Source organism: Myxocyprinus asiaticus, chromosome 26, assembly GCF_019703515.2.
Source record: "Myxocyprinus asiaticus isolate MX2 ecotype Aquarium Trade chromosome 26, UBuf_Myxa_2, whole genome shotgun sequence".
Taxonomy (NCBI): domain Eukaryota; kingdom Metazoa; phylum Chordata; class Actinopteri; order Cypriniformes; family Catostomidae; genus Myxocyprinus; species Myxocyprinus asiaticus.
In genome coordinates this window covers 31,532,924-31,549,791 of record NC_059369.1, presented here as the reverse complement: position 1 = coordinate 31,549,791, position 16,868 = coordinate 31,532,924, and the positions used below count along the sequence as shown (strand labels likewise).

Below are 16,868 nucleotides of genomic sequence, written 5' to 3'. Positions count from 1 at the left end.
TATTATTAGAATGTACATTTTAGCCTCAAATGACTTTTCAAAGAAAAATTATAATCTTGCTTTGGCCAGCAGGAGCCCAATAACCAGCTCACCAGTATGTTATGTAAAGGGTATCTTAAATAGTTCACCCTAAAATTCTCTCATTATTTACTCACCCTTTTGCCATCCCAAATGTGTGTTGTGCAGAACACAAATTAAGATTTTTAGAAGAATAGCTCTGTCTCCATACAATGCAAGTGAATGGGTGCCAAAATTTTGTCATTCCAAAAATCACATAACGGCAATATAAAAGTAATCCATATGACTCCAGTGGTTAAATCTATATTTTCTGAAGCAATATGAAAGGTATGGGTGAGAAACAGATCAATATTTAAGTCAATTTTTGATAGAAATTCTTCTTCCTGCCCAGTAGGGGGCGATATGCATTAAGAATGTGAATCACCAAAGACACAAGAAGAAGAATGTGAAAGTGAAAGTTAAAGTGGAGGCTGACTGAGCAGGGAGGAGAATTTATAGTAAAAATAAATATTGACCTGTTTCTCACCCACACCTATCAAATCACTTCTGGAGACATTGATTTAACCACTGGAGCCATATAGACTACTTTTATGCTGACTTGTGTGATTTTTGGAGCTTCAAAATTTTGGCACCCATACACTTACATTGTATGGACCAGAAGAGCTGAGAAATTCATCTAAAAATCTTCATTTGTGTTCTGCTGAAGAAAGAAAGTCACACACATCTGGGATGGCATAAGGGTGAGTAAATGATGAGAGAATTTTAATTTTTGGGTGAACTATTCCTTTAACAGGTGCCACTGCTTATGTGAAAAGCCTTTTAGCATTATAAAGGCATTTGTTTAATCTCTAAAGACAGTCAATACTTCCAGTGAAAGAGCAGGTCTAGGTTTCCACTTTATTCAGCACTTGACCGACAGGCAATATCACTTCAGCTATGATAGGCCTAAATGTATTAAATTAAGTAGTGGAAATCTGCCTCTCAGAAGATCATCTAACAGCTGATGCCTCTATCATAAAAATAGAGCAATTCAGTCCAACAGTGCGTTGCAGCAAATATTTAACCAATATTAGCTATATAAATTCGTTTCAGCTAATTTAATGGTGACGATTGATGAACAGCCATTATCATTAAATCTGAAAGTAAACTTTTACTATTAATAAGGGCTGATATTGATAAAACACAGACAGAAGACAAGAAGTAAATTGGAGCTGCATCCATTGTGTTTCTTGTTTGTGCGTAATTATATTAGAAGGAACAGTCATTCATAAATCTCAGCCATTAGTGAGTCTGAGAGGGTTTAAGCACAAGGGATTGGGTTGACAGCACTTAAAATAGATTTAAAGGTGGGGGTAGGGTTTAACCCCTTGAGCCCCACGCCCTTTCAAACTGGAAAAGACACTTTCCCCCTACCCAATCCCCATCTCCAGACTCCTCCCTTGTCCTGTTGAAAAAGTTGACAGCCTGTTCACTTTCCATCAAACATAGCAGAATACAGGCCAATTAGTCTGAACTGCTGACTCATGTTTCTGTATTGTGTTCAGTATCTGAAATGAAAGGTACAGAAAAAAAAATCTGACCTAGTATATACCTATTGGTATATACTCACCCCCACCCTACCGTCCCATTACACCATCTATTATGCATTGAATTCCCAGAAAGTTAACTGTATAAAGGCTCTCTTACATAATTATAACCACTCTTTGACAATAATGCTGGAATAGACTTTGTTTTGCACACCAAATTTCTAGGACATATTTCAACTAAAAAAAAAAAAAAATTCTATTCTGAAACATTCTAGGCTTTGGCCAGTATAAGTAGGAGAGGCATGCAAGCACATTTACTATGACCCAGAAGAAGTGACAGAAAGTGGGATCTGTTTCAAGGCCGCAAAGAAATAACTTTACAGCAGCCGCACTGAGAACACAAAGAACACAGTTAATATGTCTTGTCTTCTGTTCATTGAGAATAAAGGCTAAATAATTCATTGGGTCTCCACTTCCACACAGAGGCTTGTTTGCTGCCCCACGCTACACCCGAGAAGGGGAGCAAACTGATACACTGAGTTTGTAAAACACTGGAGTCATTTTACCCCACACATTCCAATACACACAAATATGCACACACTTAGGAGTTCTTTGCAGTGACAAATACAAGACTGTCTCATACTTGCCAATCCTAACCTTTCCCAAGTGTGTGTCTTTGTAGACATTGTGATAAGAAATGTATTTGCCTATAATACAATTATTTGTATGATGTGGGAGAGTCTTGTAGATCCAAATACCGATCAGATAAACATTGCAGGTAATATCAGCACAGTGCAATATCTATGAAAATATAGTATGAGGGTGAAAAGGTGAAATAATCTGCTTGCTGAGAAAAAAAATATCACTGGGGTGACCCCTTTGAGCATCATTTTGTTAACTTTATACTATTCTTAATGGATATAGAGCCAAAGAAGGTAAACAGCATACATTATTCCTGGTCCACCTTTGTGTAGATAAAGGACACCAAAGATGAAGTCTATTAATAATATATGGATATGAGGAAAGGCTTAAAATGAGTGGCAGTGATTGTTGAGGCTTCAGGCCAAGCACACACCCAGATTAATTTACTAACTTGCCAGTCAGGCTCTGCTAACATGTGTTTGCATGTGTTATAACTTAAGCCCAGAAAATAGCATACACTGCAAAGCAGTCACCTTTGCACATGAGTTGGTTTGAACAAGTGCCCCCTGGATATTAAACCACTTCACTGGACCTCAAGGCCACCTGTGCACTTGCTGTTTTATGCAAACCTTTCACTGAACAAATGCACTTGTCATGTCATTTTAACCATCTGTCAAAACTGTAGACCAAGTAGACTTGTGAATAATTTCTCTCTTTTTGATGAGTGCTGTTTCACATGTAAAAATATCAACACCAAGGCTTTTTAACAATAAGCATGCTCTGCTACAGCATAGCGTGGGTTTATATGGTAAAAATGCATGGCAACCAATTTGTGTGTAATAACCAATATGTTATTAATGTATTACTAATACATCTACATAATATAATATATATATATATATATATATATATATATATATATATATATATATATATATATATATATATAAACACACACACACACACACACAGGGTTGGGGAGTAACGAAATACATGTAACAGGATTACGTATTTAAAATATAAAATATTAGTAACTGTTTTCCACTACAGTTACAATTTAAATCATTGGTAATTAGAATACAGTTACATTCAAAAAGTATTTTGATTACTGAAGAGATTACTTTGCATTTTATTGTCATTTGTTTCATTTAATATTTAGTCCTTTCAGATGGAAAACATTTATACATATGATGCGATCCAAAGTGCATTTGAACAGCTGTGAAAAACTTTCTTATGATGTGTTACATTCATACGAGCAGACAGAGAAGTAAGTTTGAAGTAAGTTTGGAGCACAAGAAATAGAAATAAACCTTGTGTAAATTGTCAGCTTTACGCTAAGCTAAAATGCTATTTCTAGCCATTTTACATGCATGTTACCAGGCACGATCATATTTTTTTATCAAGAAAATTCACGTTGGATCATAATTTTTTTTTTCTAGTAAGACCTTTGATATTAGGGCAAAAATAATATTCTTGATAATAATTTTTGTATTGTTTTCCTGTAAAAAATATAAATTAGATTTATCTTTACAACACTGCATAAGATATTTAGGTTTTTCAGAGAATGTATTTTTAACGTGTATTTTGTCTTACTGTACTGGCAGAGTTTTTATAGTCAAAACAAGTGAATAAATCTACCAGTGCTGAAGAAGTAATCCAAAGTATTTAGAATATGTTACTGACCTTGAGTAATCTAACAGAATACGTTACAAATTACATTTTATAGCATGTATTCTGTAATCTGTAGTGGAATACATTTGAAAAGTAAACCTCCCAAACCTGTATATATATATATATATATATATATATAACCAATTTCTAACCCAAACTCAAATCTTGTTTAGAGAGAGATTATTGTTATACTTGTTCACTGACAAACAAATAAACTTATACAAAATACAAAATAACTTTTAATATAAAGCTATTCTAACTAGCGAAATAAAGCGAGAAGTGAACATTTTTGTATGGTAGGCTATCGTTCAAACGTGCACCTGCTCTTAACAAAGAACGGAGTCGAATCACTTACTTCAGAGTTTGGTTATAATTCCGCTTTGGTTGCAAAAGTTGTCTTGACTCTTTTCATTGAAACATTGTGTGTGTGTGTGTGTGTGTGTGTGTGTGTGTGTGTGTGTGTGTGTGTGTGTGTGTGTGTGTAATGTCCTCTGGTACTAGATAGCGTTTTCAGGGTTCTCCTTCCTATGGCCAGTTCATGTAAAGCAGTGTTTACTGTTTCACTGCAAGACTCCCATTCAAAAGCTCCAGACTCGTAACTGACCGGAGCCGAGAAGTGCAGCCGCAAAAACAGGTCCGGATTTGTAGGAATGGACTGACGGTGTGACCCGACCAGAGCTAGTTAGTTTGCTAGTTATTAATTTGTTTCTAGTGTATTTTACTGAAAACAAAATCAACATCACCTGGCTGAATATACCATCTGTGATTTTAACCTGAAACATAGTTTGCATAATTTTAATATGTATACAAAAATGTGTCAAAAACATGAATTTGTTCATTACTGTATTCTTACATTAGAGGAAATTAAGCTAACACTTCATAACATGTTAACATTACTTAATGCATTAGGTTTTATGAACTAACAATGAATATATCTGTGCAGAGATGGGGAGGGTGGCTGCTTTCGAGGAGGGGTCAAGCAGAAGTATGGGAGTTAAGAATTTGATAGGAAATGGGGCAACTATTTAGTGTTTTTGGGGGACTTTCTCGAGGAGGGGCAGTGGAGAGAGTAGTTTAAATTATTGATTATTATATTTTCTTTCGTTTGTGTGTGTGTGTGTGTGTGTGTGTATTCCTATTGACCACAGAGGTGTTTGTGGGGGGTCAGGGTGGGGTGGTTGATTGGGAGGGGGAGGGGTTATAGTAGGGGGCTTAATGATAAATGTGATTCATTATATATATGTTGTGGTTTTTTCTTTGTATTAACTCTATGAATTAATACAAATGTTAATTAAAAAAAAATGAATATATTTATAATATATACAGTAGGTCTATTTTAACAATATATTTCTACAGCATTTATTTACATTGATTAATGTTAATTTATAAAAATATACAACTGCATATTGTTAGTTCATGTTAATTAATAATGCATTAATCATAGTTAACATATACAACTTTTAAAAAATGTATTAGTCTATGTTAAAATTAAAGATTAGTGTTGTAAAGTCATTGTTCGTTCATGTTAACTTACGTAGTTAACAAATGTTAATAAATGCAACCTTATTGTAAAGTGTTTGCCAAATTACATTCAACTGAAGTAAAATGGGATTTTTATTTTTTTTTCTTTCTTATCTGTTGAGGAGCTAAAAATTCCAGGCTTAGAATTTGATACAATGAGGAGAGAGGAGCTCTGTTCTCTCTCCTGCACAAACACAAAGAGCATATTTTCCCCAAGTCTCAGCTCCCACATCTCTCATTCATCAGTCCGTCCACAGTTTCCACAGTTCTTTCTGTGTAACTGCCCATGTGCTGAGTCTCAGTTCAAAGTCTACTAGACTCAGACCCTGATCATAGTAATGCACCTTACAATTCAAACTGTCTGTCCATTAAGAGTCCAGAAACCCTGCCATAGACGCTGGGGACATTTACCGGGCAGCTTCCCCGGTCACTCCCTCCCCCTTGTGCCCATTAGTTGATAGACTATTGCCATTGAGAGCAGTGGCAAAAACAAAAACCCTACCACAAGTACAGCAGGACCTGGGCTTTTAGCATTCAGCAACCCACTGGGAGGGCCACTGTATGTCGATTAAGCCCCTGCATAGAGCCTAACAAGTCTTAGTCTACCTTTGCTATTTGTTTGGTTTTCCTTAATTTCCTTAAGGTACTGGGTATTGCCTATTTGTAGACAAAATGAAACAATCACAATTAAGTCCTTGATTACAATTCTAGCTATTTGGATTGGCTCAAAATTATTCCCTGCATTTTCACAATGCTAAGACACCAACATTTTGTTGACTGTACATGCAACTCAAATATATTTACTGTAAAGACTATATTAGTGTTATCATCTACTTATAATTAATATGATGTTTCCTATTTTAAGCCTTAAAAATTTAGAGACAATAATACATGACCTACTCTCCTATTTCTTCCATTCAGACACTACTGTCACTATCTGGAGCTTTAAAAGCTCCCACTCCATGTTGTAGCCTCCTTTCCACATCTCCAAGTCCTTTGGTCTCTAGGACCCTGCGATGGCCACACCCTTTGATGCACTTTGTCTTCTGAGTGTGATGTTTCTATAGTAATGGGGATCCTCCCTCCTCATTGTCTCCATGGGGCATCGGTAGACCCCTACTGCCATGTCATCATGACAAAGCACTCCCCCAACTCCCTAGGGAAGGAGAAAGCAGAGAGGTCTGTGGGATATGGATTTATGAGAGGACTGAAAGAGTACAAAGGCTTTCCGGTTGTCAGAAATCTCATGATGGGTTCCAATGATACAGGTGAAAGGCAGCATGAATAATGTGATTGATTATTACACACTGCCTCCATCACGGATGGTGATAAGGTTGTCTGTCTTCATGTTGGGTAAATAAGGGCATGTGTGAAAAGACACATTCCCAAATTAAGAGGTCAGAACATTAATAAGGAGAAAGCAAAAACTACAACAAGTTAATTTTAATTGTGCTCCCCTCTACCAAGAAAGTCAGTTCACGCAATTATGACAATTATGTCATCATTTACTCACCCATGTTGCGCCAAACCCTTAAGACTTTCTCTCTTCTGCGGAACATAAAAGGAAAGGTTAAACAGAATGTTAGTCTCAGTCACCATTCACTTCTATGGAAAAAAAAGATGCAATGAAAGTGAATGATGACTCAGGCTGTCCATCCGTAACATTCTGCCTAACATCTCTCCTCCTGTGTTCAGTGGAAAGAAAAGAGTCATACAGGTTTGGAACATTCGGATGTGTAAATGATGACATAATTAAAATTTTTAGTTGAACTAAGTCATGCCTGTCTGAGATCACACAACACCACATTTAGAATAAATGTACAAAAATAATTACCAACCTCATCCTTTTGAAAGCTGTATAGTTTACTACTCCTTACTACTCCCAGATGTCCAATTAAAAAATCTCTTGATTGACATGACTAGAATATTGTTCTTAAAGACATTAGTAACCCTCTCCCAATGACTCCCTTCTTTCCAAAGGCCTTTCCATTTCTTCTCTGCTTTGCTCTCAGCCCTCAGCGCTTATAGAGCCTCCAGTAGATACGAGAGTGAGGGTCCAGACCCACCAGGGGAGAAGTCCTAGCCAAACCATACCTCAAAAGCTCCTCATTCACACAAGTGTTTAATAGCGAGCCCTAGAAAGAGAATCAGAGAAAAGAATGTGATTAAATCTAAAAAGCTGCTAAATTGGATTTATTTGTGTTATAACCCCTTCAGACCCTAACTATTATACAATGACACAAAAAATGCTTAATTGCTACTCTAGCCAGTAATGCAGCTTGGTCTCAGAAAATTTACGGAACATGACAACTTTTTTGCAATTCAAAATGTACGTGCTGTATATCACGTTTGGCTGCAGATTTCAAGTGAACTTCCAGCTGGAGGATGTCAAAAGTGAGGGAAATTATGTCGTATTCAGACAAGGTTTTACGGTGAATTTTAGATGGATGTTTAATGATTAAAACATACCTCCCTAACATTTTGCCTGAACCTAACCAATGGTGTGTGTGTGTGTGTGTGTGTATATATATATATATATATATTATTATTATTATTATTTTATTTTATTTTATTTTTTCCTTTTTCTCCCAATTTGGAATGCCCAATTCCCAATGTGCTTTTAAGTCCTCGTGGTCGCGTAGTGAGTCGCCTCAGTCCGGGTGGCGGAGGACGAATCCCAGTTGCCTCTGCATCTGAGACCGTCAACCCACGCATCTTAACACGTGGCTTGTTGAGCGCATTGCCACGGAGACATAGCGCGTGTGGAGGCTTCACACCATCCACCGCGGCAACCACGCTCAACTCACCACGCGCCTCACTAAGAACTAACAATATTACAGCGACCATAAGGAGTTTACCCCATGTGACTCTACCCTCCCTAGCAACCGGGCCAATTTGGTTGCCTAGGAGACCTGGCTGGAGTCACTCAGCAGGCCCTGGGATTCAAACTAGCGAGCTAGCGAAATCCAGGGGTGGTAGATATATATTTTTTTAACATAAATGAGACATCAAATAACACATGCTCACCTACTCAATGCCTAAACCTAACAAAAAGTGTTTAAAATGCAGAAGTGAAATTAAAAGCACATTTCCTGAAGCAATGACATCATTTCGTGTCACGAATATGACTATAGTGTGTCATGTGTCAGCTTGAGCTCATGGCTGGTTTTGGTCCACAGTCCAACAACTGTAAGTCCAATGCTCTATGAGGTGAGCTACCGCGCAAGCTAATCACATTGATATAAGTGCATTTATGCTGGTGGTTCTGTCATACAAGCGCTAAAATGTATCATTTTTCAAAAGATGCGTTAGAGCAAAAGTGTGTCGATATCATAAAATAGCAGGGTCTCAGTTATAGAGAATGAAGTAAGCATTTATAAAGTCATAATCAGCCATTAAAGTCATGATTCGTGCGAAAGTGAATAAAACACAGTTGTTGTAGCACCTCTAGTGTTCATTTCACCTGGAAACTGCAGGGAATTGTCTCTGAAGACACGTATAACAAGTTTTGCAAAAATGTATGTACTGTAGAGTCAAGTTTTCACTATGAGACCAGGTTGCAGAAACAATAATAAAAAATAAAAAACAACCAGTTTATGATAATGTTTAAATAATTATTTCTAATGTACAATACACATAGACTTTTAACAATAGACATTGGTTCTATCATAGGCAGTTATATTTTGTAAATATATGGACAACAGTTATAGTGCAAAATTTGTCAACTTAGGCAAATACTGTACGATGCTTTTTTGAGTAAGAAATTAAGATAATGATTATTTATAATAACCCTCCGGAAAGGGTTAACCAATTTCTGTTTATTTCAATCACATTGTGCATTTTATAATATTTATTCTATAAAAAATGAATCTCCATTGTGATTTGATCAGTAAATGTGAGCCCACTTTGAACATTTTTCATTTTAAATCTACTCGCACCACTTAACAAAAACTGCAACAGGGTGGCTTTTTACACAAATACTATCTTTTTACTTACTGGACAGTTACTAAAAACTTTAACACCTTGAACAAAACTAAAAATTACAAATAAGTATTTTGTCTCAAAATACTTATAGCTATATGCATAGCGACATTTTAAAAATGATTAAATATTGGATCAGAGTACCACAAAATCAAACTTCAGACATTGCATGCAATGGCCTCATGGATCAGGAACATTTTGCAAGAGTATAGTGACAAACAGGTGTACAGGAAAGTACTGTGGTAGTTTTTTTTGGCGTTTAGTTTTTTGGGAGAAGATGAATATATGTGGCAGCATATTGTCTCTATAGATAAAATCAAAAGTGCCTTTTACCCTGGGGGGGCGTTTAACCCTGTTGTAACCTATATATTAAATAATAACTATTTATAGACTAATAGTATTCTGGAATTCAATGATATTGAATAAGTTTTTTTGGGGGGTACTGAACAGGTTAATACTAAGTATGGCTTATGAGATTTTACAGCAGCGGTTTTGCAAATAAATTGACAATGTATGTTGTTAACATTTTATTATTGTGTTTTAAATGTCTAACTGTGCTTTTTGTCTAGCGGTTAAAGCCTTTCATTTGTCAAGCTAACAACTTCATGGTGGCATCTGACCCTGTTCTAATCTGGTATATCTCACTTACCCTGTTAACTGACATTAGGCAGCAGAGGGTCTCGTTCTGTCGAGCGATGAGTCGGAGCCACACTGTCTCAGCTGGTTTGAGCTGTTGACCGATTCTGTATAGCCCTTCTGAGGTCAGCTCCTCCCCAGCCAGTCGCACATCCAGGAGAGTCACAGACTGACCTGCAGAAGCCAGGGCATTTCAGGCAGTTTGTCATCTCTAGCCAATGACCCTTTAAAACACTAGATAAACAAGACTCTATTTCAAAGTGCTTTTACGATGGGAAAATAGTTCAAGGAGAGAGTATAAAGCAGTAAGTTATCTCAATGTGTGGATGCTACCCTGATATAAGTAACAGCTTGTGGTATATGAGAGACAGCAAGATAGGTCCATACAGCATAAGCACACACAGGTCAAGCTTAACATGCCCATCTGGGAATCACAGTGAGACTGAGAGATATAATTTCGTCTAAACTTCAGGGACTTTATCTGTGCACTTTATAGAGTAAAAAGCACACTTAAAACATGTCTAAACTCATTTTGAAGGCTTGGATGGTCCATAATAGAATTTCACTGACTGCCTCACTCCACTAACTGGTTTACAAAGATAATTCATTTGTAAGGATTGAAACACAATCTTGTAGATACACAAATGTTAACAATTCAGTGGCAGTTCAGTTCAGTAACAAGAGGTTTGGACTGTAGCAGGACAAATGAAGAGAAAAATCTTTCTTGCTTCAATGACTGAAGATAAAGGACTAATAAATTGGCTTCAATCCAAGTTTAAAGACAACATCACTATGAAGCAAGTTAACAGCAAGAAAAAAAACTTCACTGACACAGTTGGAGATGTCTGCCTTTTCGTTTCTAAGAGGCAAGGATTTGTGAAGTTTGAGTATTAATTGAGAACAGCTGTTCAGATGAACACAGTGGTCCCTGTGACAGCTGCAGAATACATGTGCACGCCTACTGATAAGACTTTAATTAAAGCCCGGGGTGGGGGGTCTTTCTGGGGGACTGCATGGGGGGTCATGCATTTCCTTACGTTTAGTAAGCAGGGGGCTGAGCAAAGGGACATAAATTGGAACGTGTTCCACTTCAAGCCCTTTCTCCGTTATATTTCTCACTCTTCCTCTGATACTAACGTTTCTCTCAATGAACCGAGCTGGAATATCAGTGGCGGAGCCAAATTTAGTAATCTACAGAAAAAGACATGACATGACCAAGACAATGAGACGTTTAGGAAAATTACATTTTCCTCCATGCAATTAGGCTAAAGGAAAACTAAAATACTCCATGCGCAGCAATAAATTCACTCTTGCAAGTACACAAAATGTACACATTCGAAATTCCACTATGACTTGGTAATATGACTTTTGTATCGTATTTATACATAACTGTTGCATATAGAAGTGACTTTTTATATAAATATATACACTGTATATACACTCCTGGGCAAAAAACTTATAAATTGGGCCAAGCCAAAATGGCAAAACATTAAGCTTTTACTGGTCTCCACAACAAATCATTGGTTAGGAAATTACCAAGATTTAAACAAATGGATCCCTGGTGCACTTCTGTGCCACCATTTGCTCATTCACTTTTGCTGCAGTGAACTGTTTGGGGAAAAACCTGGAAACACTTAATTACACTAAACACTAAATTCACTTATATAGTCATCTTGTATGCAAAGGTAAAATTATGATCATTATTAACATAGCACGTCTTGGTGAACAAAATTTTCTAAAAAAAATATCTTCTTTTTTTTTTTTTAAAGAATAGTCATTAGTTGGTGATCTGTCATACCTGATGCAGCCCATCAAAGGCCTGAAAACAAACTCATAAAAGGAACCAGGAGTGATAGAGCAGGGAGAGATCTACAATATGCAGTGTTGAGAGTCCTTAGGTAAAGGAGTGAGAAAATCTGCTCCACAAAAAGCAAAATATCATGCAGGGGTTGCTGTCAGTAACCGCACAAAACCGCATAGCTGGTCTGTGTCAGGCCAACTGTAGCTATTCTGAAGTTTACAAGACCCTAAATGCAGAGCAAATCCCTATTTCTCTATCAGCTGTTAAGAGAATAGGTCAACGCTTTGAAACAACAGGTGATGTTGTCAGAAAGAAAGGATCTGGTAGGACCAAAGGCTCTTCATGCAGGGATGACAACCTGCTGAAATGTACAGTTCTCAAAGACAGGGAAAAGAAAGCCTATAAAAACTGTCTGCAGAATTCAAGACCTCAGAAAACAAGACTCTTTCGTGAACAACAATAACCAGAAGGCTATATAATGCAGGTTTTGTGTCTAGAAGATGTGTTAAAAAGCCATTGCTGTCTCAGTAAAACATCAAAGACAGAATTAAGTTTTTGGCAGAATATGAACATTTTGATTCAGAGTGGTTCAGCAGAGTTGTGTGGAGTGATGAATCCTGACTGACTTACATGGTGATGCTCCAGTGAGGTGTCTTTGAAGATCTGGTGAGAAATACAATAGTAAATGCATCTCTACCACGGTGAAGCATGGAGGAAGAGTTGTTATGGTGTGGGGAGCCTTTTCAGCTGCTGGTACTGGTGAGCTGCTGTGAGTCAATTAATGCTTTGGAGTACAGGGGTCGGTTACACCACGTAAGTCCCAACTTAGGCTAGTTGTAGCGTAAATGGGCACTAAGTCACAATTTACGCACTACTAAATATTTGAGCGTTGCACCATTAAACTTAAGTAGAACGTAACCCTACGTATAAACTAAATATTTACGGAAGACTCTGACCAGGAGTAACGGTTGGAATAAAAAAAGCAGACTGATATTTTATGACATCAGTGAGCTCGTGTTTTGCGTGACAGGCTTCAATCCTTTCAACATACAGTATGATGTTGACATTTATACTCGTTTACATTTACAAGAGAGAAGAAAAAAAACATCTCGGTTACATACGTAACCTCGGTTCCCTGAGACGAAGGGAACGATACATTGCATCCTTGTAGCGCGGTCAGCATTCGCAATGTCTCATTCCCTTCGTCTCAGGGAACTGAGGTTATGTAAGTAACCGAGACGTTCCCTTACGACTCAGTACACTTGTCATTGCATCCTTGTTGACACATATGGGGAACAGAGTCCCATCACGCCGCACTACACAACATAACCTTCCCAGAGAGGAAACATGATGCCGCAGTCTCGCGGGACGGCAAGTGAATGACCCTCATGGTCAGCCAGGAGGGGAACACTCAGAATATGTATATATGAACTATGGTGATATATTATGGATTAACCCCTTCACAAACCCAGTCGGAAAGTAAGTGTATATAATGAAATGCCTGTAAATTTGGGAACACAACAGCCCGAATGCAGGCGGCTGTGTAAAGTAACAGGGAGCCCGTACTTAAAGAGGGTCATAATTATATATTTGGCCAATAAAATAGCAAGTGCTCAAGACAGAGAGGGCTTGTTTTGAGACGTTATGTCCAGATTGTAAAACCTTGCGAATGTGTTTTGAGAAGACCATCCTGCTGCAAAACACATGTCTTGTAAGGACACACTGTTCGTCAATGCCTATGAAGAGGCCACGCCTCTAGTTGAGTGTACTTAAACACCAATTGTGCAATTTGCACGCGCAATTCAACATAGTCCAGAGGCTCGAAGGGAGGCCCCGCGAGTACATTTAGGACCAAAGTTAGGTCCCAAGAAAGGGCTGTAGCCAAGCGAGAGGGGCGTGATATGCAGATATAATCGCCACATAAACTTTGAGCATAGATGGAGTGAGCCCTACGTCTGATCGCTCTAACAAAATGTATGAACTTCAGGTATTGGGCAGTTCACTAGGTATTTGCCGTGTGAAAAGCACCAATTAGTGAACACATTCCATTTCAGTGCATAAAGGCGTCTCGTCGACAGTGCTCTAGCCTGTAATATGGTGTTCATAACAGACTGAGCCAATTCTGGCCTGTCCACTGTGCTCCATTCAAAGGCCACACGTGTAGGCTTCACAGCTCCGGCTGGGGATGCCAAATCATGCCTTGTGTTTGAGAGAGAAGATGTTTCTTCAGTGGTATTTCCCATGGAGTCCCGTCCAGTATTTCTAACATCTCCAGAAACCAGGACTGATTTGGCCATTTCGGCGCAATTAACAGAACTGTTTCCATGTCCACTCAGACTTTGCTGATGACAGAATGAAGGAGGCACACCAAGGGAAATGCATACTTGCATTTCGCCAGCCATTCATGGGCCAGCGCATCGTGGCGAAATATATACACCACTACTTTTGTGTTGTCCAAACAAATCAGAATGTGGTGATTCACAATATTGGAATGAAAAGCTCTCAAAGCTAGAAAGACAGCCAGTAACTCTAGGCGGTTATGTCACAGCCGTTTCGCACCTGTTCAGGTGTTGAAAGTTGGGCATCCATGACACACCGCGCCCCGACTTGTGTTGGATGCATTTGTGGTCAGCACTTTCCTTCTGAAAACTTGACCCAGCATAACACCTTGTTGGTAGAAGGCTGGCGCTGTCCATGGTGCTAGGCAGCCAGGCAGTGGCGAGTCACCGCAATGCGCATGAAAATTAACTTACTTCAGTGGTAATGTTTTTTTTTTTTCAGTTTGAACTGAAACAGACACCGAAGAATGGTCAGTACACGCTCATTCATGAGGTGCGCACGCATGAACTCCTAAAAAGGAGATTTACCGGCTGGGGAAAAGTGTGCTTTTCTGACCAGATTTTCCATATGGCAAAGCAGCAAGTCTCTGTGTTCGCTCAGTAGTGCCACTGATTGGCTAGTAATAACTAGTTGCTGAGGAAATTCAAAACACACACACTGTTCATTTTCAATGGGGTGAGTGCTACATCGATACATTTCGTGAATGTGCGGGGAGCCAGAGACAGACTGAAATGAAGGACTTTAAATTGATATGCAGTTCCCTTGAATGCTAATCTAAAGAGCCGCCTGTAACATGGTGCAATTGGTACATGAATTACGCATCCTTCAGATCTATTGATGCAAATCAGTCCTGAGAACGGATGTGTGATAAGATCTGTTTCTGAGTTAACATTTTGAATGGGCGCGTTGCGAGCACGCGATTCAAGCATCTCAGAACTAGAATGGGCCAAAGCCTGTCGTCCTTCTCCAGAATGAGAAAATAACGGCTGTAAGTCCTGCTGTGTGTGTCACAGTCTGAGCACGCAACAGCGGCACATCCTGTGGTTGGTCCACAGATTGTGCTCGATCTTTGTAAACACCAGCTCTGACACACCCATGAGGACTTGACACGTATTCGCGCAGTGGGACAGCAGACATATTAATTCATATGAAACAACCTCTATCGTGTTCTTTGCGAGAAGACTGTGTATTTCAATTTGTAACACCGCCGCTTCTTCGGACAGAACCATGGAAGACACATCATCATTGAAACGGGGCGGCTGACGTGCAAATTGGATTGTATAACCATGTTCGATCGTTTTAAGCACCCAGTCGGAATGCCAGTAAGAGCTGACCACGTGTCCATGTAACGGGACAGAGGGCAATTTGGTATGTTCATAACATGATACAATGCGCCGCTCACCATTGGGAAATGGTTGCGCATAATGTGTGGGCTCTGAAGTGGGAAAGCTCTTTATTGAAAAAGTGTGAGTGTCTCGTGCATGCGCAAAAAGCGCTGTACTCTTTTGCAACCTTTGTATGTTCATACATGATATAATGCGCTGCTCACAATCGGGAGGTGGTTGTGCATAATGTGTGGGCTTTGAAGTGGGAAAGCCCTTAAATGGCTTTACCAGCGGCTAGGCATTAAATTATGGCGGTGCTGAGGCAGCTGATGTGGGGTTTTTAGCCAGGCGCTGGCCCAAGACAGAGAGGGAGCGAGCCGGTTGTGATGAATTACTGCTCTGTTTTGGCATAAAATGTCTCATAGCCTGCGAGTATTGCCGAGTTGTGACGTAGCACTCAGCAAATCTATCCACAGAGCCTCCGAAAAGGCCAGCTGGAAACACCTTAGCATCAAATAGAGCGGCTTTTCCCGTGTCACGCCTTTCCATGAGGATCAGCCAGATGTGACGATCCAAAACCACCAGGTTGCTCATTGACTTGCTAATGGCCTGTGCAGTGACTTTCGTGGCTTGTCCGTAGCGGTGAGGAGCTCTCTGAACGTCTTTGGATCGTAGCCTTGCTCATCCATTTGTTTGAGGAGCTTAACTTGGAAAACTTGGAGCAACGTCATCGCGTGGAGTGCTGAACCAGTTTGGCCCGCTGCTGAGTATGCTTTTCCAGCCAGTGCGGACGTTAGTTGACACGGCTTAGAAAGATGAATGAGGCATGAGTTCTACGCCCTGCTACTTGCCAGGCAGAGATGTGCCACTACCGCCTCTTTCAGGGGGGGTAGTTGGGCATAACTTTTGTCTTCCCCGTGGTCCACTTTATCGAGAGGAATGGAATCGATGTGCACCAGGATTTTGTCATTTCGTTATGAACTTCCGGGAAGAACAGGGCAGATCTGCGGAACGTGGTCGCATGATGGAGTCCGAGCTCTTCAACCACCCTTGAAAGGACACGAAGCATCTCCTCTTCAGTGGCATGTGCACACTCCTCGCCCTCACTGGGGAAAGGGGCAGCAGTGTCATCCACTGAACACTCGCCAGATGCAGCCAGAGACATAACATCATCATCCCCAGCATCAGAACTGCCGAACGTGACGAGGCAGCGTGCTCCAGCAGAAGGCCGAAGCTCGTCACATACATACTGTAGGCATAGACACAGTATATGGAGATTGAGGGGCTCGCGGAGCGTGTGCCAGCATAAGATCCATCTCAAATTCATCCTGCTCAACCTGATGGCCCCACCCATCTCTCGGGTATCACAGAAGAGGCGGGTGGGAGGGTGCGTGAGGCTGTTTCGTC

At 39.6% G+C, this 16,868-nt stretch overlaps 1 protein-coding gene and 1 pseudogene across 2 annotated transcripts in view; both read right to left on the bottom strand.

Annotated features, from left to right (window-relative positions):
• LOC127416640 (1-phosphatidylinositol 4,5-bisphosphate phosphodiesterase eta-1-like) overlaps positions 1-4,520 on the bottom strand; it is a 129,323-nt gene extending 124,803 nt beyond the window's left edge. For both annotated transcript variants that reach the window (XM_051656081.1, XM_051656082.1), the window contains exon 1: positions 4,213-4,520. The gene's annotated coding sequence lies outside the window, so the exon portion shown is untranslated. The remainder of the gene's footprint in view (positions 1-4,212) is intronic.
• An 857-nt stretch (positions 4,521-5,377) lies between these two features.
• LOC127417094 (protein C3orf33-like) lies at positions 5,378-16,815 on the bottom strand (annotated as a pseudogene).
• Positions 16,816-16,868: the final 53 nt, after the last annotated feature.